The following is a 6,255-nucleotide window of genomic DNA, read 5'->3' as shown; positions in this document are numbered from 1 at the left end:
GAAGCCCTCCGTGATGGATGCCCCCTCTGGCGGAGCTCCGGAACAGGCCCCAAGATGGGATCTCGTGGGTACAGAAGGTTGCGGCGGTGGAATTAGGTTTTTGGCTCCTGTTCTGATCGTTTGGGGGTACGTAGGTATATATAGGAGGAAGGAGTACGTCGGTGGAGCAACAGGGGGCCCATGAGGGTGGAGGGCGCGCCCTGGGGGGGGGGGGTAGGCGTGCCCCCTACCTCGTGGCCACCTGGAAGCTTCTCTTACGTAGGGTCCAAGTCCCCTGGATCTTGTTCGTTCCAAAAATCACGCTCCCGAAGGTTTCACTCCGTTTGATATCCTTTTTCTGCGAAACTCTGAAATAGGCAAAAAACAGCAATTCTGGGCTGGGCCTCCGGTTAATAGGTTAGTCCCAAAAATAATATAAAAGTGAATAACAAAGCCCAATAATGTCCAAAACAGTAGATAATATAGCATGGAGCAATCAAAAATTATAGATACGTTGGAGACGTATCACGGCCACCAAGGATAACGCCGGTCCCCGAAGGAGTACGCCCGCGCCCCCGAGGAGCCACAATAGGGGTCGCGGCGTGCTTGCGGGGGCGGCCCCGCCCCCTCTTGGGCGGTGGTGAGCCTGGCCCCTCCTGGCGAGCCTTCCCTTTTTCCGCGGCAGAGAACCTCTTAGTCGGTGCCATGGGTACTACGACAAGACGGCGAGGCAGAGAGGAAGAAGAGAGAGCGGGCGACAAGAAGAAGGAGATGAAGCAAAGGGGGCTTCGCCCCTCCCCTCATTTATAGCCAAGAGGAGGCCAACCGCCGGCCTCCACGATCGCACGGGATGATGATTTTTCTTTGCATGCAGCAGAGTCTCGTCAAGTCGAACGGTTGTCGAGGCAGCGTGGGGAAGCGGAGGCGCCCACGTCCTATCAATCGCCACGCGTCGACCAAGGCCGCAGGCGGTTGTGGCCCGCAGCGCTCCGCCCTTGGCCTTTGGCTTCGCCTCGAAGCCAAGTTCGAGCGCGCCTTGGGCCCGGGGGCTACTGTCGGCGTCCTGGGAACGGGGGTGCCCAGATTTGCCTGCCTACGGCCCATGGTGTGGCTCCGTCGACGGCCCGGTACGGCCTAGCTTCAGCAACAACGACCCAAGACCCTTGCGAGGGGCCAAGCCTCGCGAGACGGACGATACCAAGACCTCCCTGAGGGGCGGCCTCACTAGGCTGGCTCCCGAGGAGCGAAGATATCAATGCAAGGTGCACCTCGTGAGGTTCACATGACGTGAGCCACGACGACCAAGGCCAGGCGGGCGCCAGCGGGCGCAGTGTACCAGTTTCCTCTTTGGTGCTAAGTAGGCAAGCGCAGGCACAGGGTCCCGAGGAATCAACTAAAGGTTTCCATATCGGTGCAACGAGACCAAGACAGCCAGGACGACAGGACGGAGGTCATCGCGGAGCCCACTGCAGCGTCACCACCAGAGCCTTTTGCAGGCGAATACTACTTTTGTTAGGATAACTTGTACTAGTTGTCTACCTTTGAATTTGGCCATTGTGGTATCCCTTCGCGCCTGCATTTGGGAAGAGAACCAAGGCCACTATATATAGGACCTAGCCATCACCATAGAGGGGGACGGATCGATTCCACCCAAACCACCCCACCAGCTCATCGAGCTCAAGAACACCTCACCTCCCGAGGCTGTTCTAACACTGTACTTGTTCATCCTCAGCCCATTGGAGGCAATCCACCACAAAGATGGAGTAGGGTATTACACCGCAAGGTGGCCCGAACCAGGATAAACTGCCGTGTCCCTTGTGCCTCGGGTTCGTCGAGCTAGGCTATGGAATCGTTGAGCAGGCAGACTGGGAAGAGGGGGTTCTTCGCACGCATCCCAGAGTTCGAACCTCTCAAGGGTATGCGGAACTCCGAATCCGACAAGATCGATCATGCCGCTCGTCCTGGCTGCGTGCGACTCGGCGGCGGCCGCGCCAGGGTTGCGTCTCATTTTTTCCAGCAAAACAGCGCTGGCGCTGCGTCTCTTCTGCCGTGGATCGTGCTCAGGACTGCTCTCGTGCATATGAGTTGGATCGTGGTGGGGTGGGTTGCCCCGTGCGTGCGTTTGTTTCCAGCAAGACAACCTAGCAAGGCTTTGGGCCTTCTTTTTTATTGGGCTATGCCCCGGGCCTGCAAAGAAACCTATATAATTATAGCTTGTAAAAATTTTCACGCCCCGGCCTGGGCCCTGGGTGCCCGGGGCCCAGCTTCGCCCCTACCCTAGTCGTCCTCCTCGCAGAATTAGCGGTCGAAGCAATATGGGTCGAGTCGGATCTTCTTACTGTCGGAGCTGTGCAAGGGCATAGAATGTTAGGATTTGCTCCAGTGCGAGGACACGTGGTATTCGGGCTTGCTGCTTCACTGGGATGCGTGCATGGAGGGCATCCTCGGTCCTATACCCCGTGGGCATGTCCGCAGACCGCGGGCTTGCAGCGTGCGACTTGGCCTCCACAGCGTGGCACAACCTCTCCCTCGCATAGTGGGTACACCAATTCAAGACCGCGGACAGGCTGACGTAGCCGGGCCATCCGGCACATCCGTGGTCGTGCTGGCTGGTAGGGTTGACCTCTGACTCCGAGCCCGATGTTGCGGGGACGAGACTCCACTGCAGCGGTTGTGCCGCCAACCAGAAGTCGTTCGGTTGGGCGCACTGATACCTGCAGCTGCTGCTCGTCGCCTTCGGTTCCACCGCGGTCACGTGCCTTGAGCCGGCCGGATTCAAGCCCCACTTGCACGGACGCGATGGATAAGTATATTTCTTAAGTATGCATCATTGACATCACTAGGTCCGACTCCTTGCGCCGCTACTGTATAGGACCAGTTTGAGGGTTCTGGTTAGATGACATTTTTGACGAGGAGTGACCAAACCGTTTGTCCGGACGCATAGGAAAGGTTTTAAGGGTCCAGTTGTAGTTTTTTTTTGAAAACAAGGATAACCCCGGCCTCTGCATCGGTCGATGCATACAACCATATATTATTAAGAGTGCAAAATCCCGCAGACGAACAAATTGACCCGGAAAAAAGCGAAAAGAAACCCCGAGCCGCATGCCTCGCACTAGTAACTCTACCAGATAGCCACTAACAGACGAAATCAAAAAGAAAACTACACAACTCCTAGACTATGCCTTCAAGAAGAAATTGCCGCACGTGCGCCGATGATGACGAGTACACAAGGTTAAACTTTGGATTCTCATCCTCGAAGCCAAGCATCAATCCACCATCTTCAGCAAATACATTATAGATGCCCGGGGAGCCATTTGAACAAGCGCCATTTGCAAGACGGGGAGCCCGTAGGAGATGCCCGGGCACATCCTCCGTCCGGCCCCAAACGGCAGAAACTCGTAGTTGCTCCCTGTGAAATCGACGGAGCTGTCCTCAAACCGCTCGGGCTTGAATTCTTCAGCGTCCTCCCAATACCTTGGATCTCTCCCAATAGCCCATGCATCTACGACAAGGCGCGAACCCGCGGGAATCAGGTATCCGTCGACCTCACAGGCCTCGACGCACTCCCGGGGCACCAGGAGTGGCGCTGGCGGGTGTAGCCGGAGGTTCTCCTTGATGAAAAGCTTCAGGTATGGGAGCTCGCTGGCCTCGATGTCGCCTTCATTGATGGTCGCCCTGCCACGGAACGCCACTCGGATCTCGCGCTGCAGCTTGTCCATCACCCTCGGGTTCCGCATGAGCTCAGACATACCCCAATCCAGTGATGACGCCAACGTGCCAGTTCCAGCCACGAACATGTCAAGTATGACGCCCTTGATGCTGTTTGTGTTAAGGTGGAAACCGATGCCACCTTTCTCTTGCAGTCCGATGAGAACATCCACCAGGTTCTCCTCGACGTCCGACGATGCACCGGATTTGACCCAGTCCTTCGGGATGCCTTCCCTCTCTTCTATGACCCCCTCTAAGGTGGAGTCCAACGTCATGTGGACATCCTCCAAGGTGCGGCGCCTGCCGGTCACCTTGGCCAGCACGGACCGCCATGTCGGGAAGAGATCGGGGATCTTGAAGCCGCCGGCTAGTGCGACACCGGATTTTATCGCCGATAGGAACTCTTGGACGTTTCTATGCTCGTTCCCGAAGGATGCGCGGGAGACGATGTTGATCGTTTTTTTTATCGTTAGGTTGAAGAAAGTCATGGTGACGTCCACCGGCGTAGATGGCCCTGCGGCATGAATGTTTTCTACATGACTTCTCACCTGTACATGTACAAACAGGTAGACTACTCATTCTCTAATTTGAACACCCTATATATATTAGCAAAAGGAAATTAACATCGTTCAAAATGAAGAGTTATTATTTGGAGAATACCGACGTACCTCTTGCTCCCTAATGTGCCTGAAGGAACGGACACGGTTCGCGCTCAGTATCTCGGCGGCGCAGAGCGGCCGGAGCTTGCGCCAGTAGGTGCCGGACGGTGAGAAAAGGATGTCGGAACAGCCGTACATCAGGGTCTCACCAGCGAGGAGCCTGGGGCGGGTGGCGAAGTTGGCGTCGTGCGTCCTGAGCACCTCGCGAGCCATCTCCCTCGACGACACGACGACGAGAGGGGTCCCCCGAGCTGGAGCATCATGAGCGGGCCGTGTACGCCGGCCAGGTCCCTCAGGGCGCGGTGCGGGAGCACGCCAAGAGGTGGTGCATGCTGCCGATGACAGGCAGCTTCCATGGGCCCGGCGGGTTCCTCACCTTCGGCTGGAGAGAGAGTTTAAGGATCCGGAGTAGCACCACGGCGACGCCCAAGAGTAGGAAGGATTGGTACAGGAGATCGGCCATGGCTGTTTGGCCTTGGGAATAGTGCAGCTGAACAAGAATTTTTTGTTGCCGATGCTGCTCTGCGTGCATCTGGACAGGGGTGTATCCACGTATATATAGCCCAAGGTGGCCATGCACGCATGCAGTGCCATGTCCATTGTGGGCGATGACTTTCTCTGGTGCAGATAGCCGTCTCATGAATTGAAATGTCAAGTCCTCGGTCAGTCGGTCTGCATTGCTACTACGCCGCCCATACTCCATACTTACTGACTTCTCTCTTTCAGCTTTGATTTTGGCCTGTTAATTCAAACAAGTTTCATTTGATCAAAATCCTTGTGTACTCCCCCATAACCATCTACCATTCGGACTATATATGCAGAATTTCTTTCCCGCCTAGTCAGTGAATACGGAATCACGACAGGGACATAAATAGACCAACATTGATTAGGTGGCGGCTTTAAACTGAGAGGGGAGTAAAACGAAACAACATTAATTGGGTGGCGGCTTTGGAAGAGTCTCAACATCAGCACCACGAAACATTCTGGTGCGTAATCCGATGCATTGAACTATGTACCTCCTCAACATCAGCACCACGAACCTCTAGACTTCTTTTTTTTGGGAAAAAGGAGTTTTATTCCACATTGCAAAAGATCCTCAATACATGGTGGTCCTACGTGCATCTACACAGCCTGGTACAATCTATACGACTATAATTTTCCAAATGATTGGCAACTCTGTTTTGATCTCTATTCAACTTCTGAGGAATAAATTCCATGTGTCTCAGTAACTCTTTAATTTCAGCCACGAGATGACCACAGGCAGAACGATCAAGTCCGTTCCCTGATAGACAGGACAAAGCCTCACTTAATTCAGATTGAACGATGACCGAAAGAGTGGAATGTTGTACAGTTAGCGCCACCCCCTGCATGATTGCATGAATCTCAGCTTCCAGTGAATCATTACAATTGAAAATAAACCGATATGCTGTAAAAATAAGTGAACCATCACATCGTCGAAGAATCCTGTCTGCCACACCACGCCAGACTCCACTGAAAAAGAACCATCAACTGATAGAGCAACTTACTCAATAGAGGGGTGAGGCCAAGTTTTAGGAACAGGGGCAATTCTCACTTCAGGCAAAGCCCATTCATCAACCCGCATTTTACCTTTAATTATTTCCTCTGTGATGTACATTCTAGACTTCAGAACACACTTTTACCCCGCATCTGGACAGGGGTGTATCCACGTATATTGGTATATACTCCAACGGGAGTATAACCCAAGGTGGCCATACACGCATGCAGTGCCATGTCCATTGTGGGAGATGACTTTCGCTCGTGCAAATAGTAGCCTCGTCTCATTGATTGTCAAGTCCTCGGTCAGTCGGTCTGCATTGCTACCACGCCATACTTACTGACTTCTCTCTTTCAGCTCTGATTCCGAACCTGTTAATTCAAACAAGTTTCA

At 53.9% G+C, this 6,255-nt stretch overlaps 1 pseudogene; it reads right to left on the bottom strand.

Annotated features, from left to right (window-relative positions):
• Window positions 1-3,245: 3,245 nt before the first annotated feature.
• LOC123099986 (premnaspirodiene oxygenase-like) lies at window positions 3,246-4,809 on the bottom strand (annotated as a pseudogene).
• Window positions 4,810-6,255: the final 1,446 nt, after the last annotated feature.

This window comes from Triticum aestivum, chromosome 4D, assembly GCF_018294505.1.
Source record: "Triticum aestivum cultivar Chinese Spring chromosome 4D, IWGSC CS RefSeq v2.1, whole genome shotgun sequence".
Classification (NCBI taxonomy): Eukaryota; Viridiplantae; Streptophyta; class Magnoliopsida; order Poales; family Poaceae; genus Triticum; species Triticum aestivum.
This window is presented reverse-complemented; position numbering and strand designations above follow the sequence as displayed.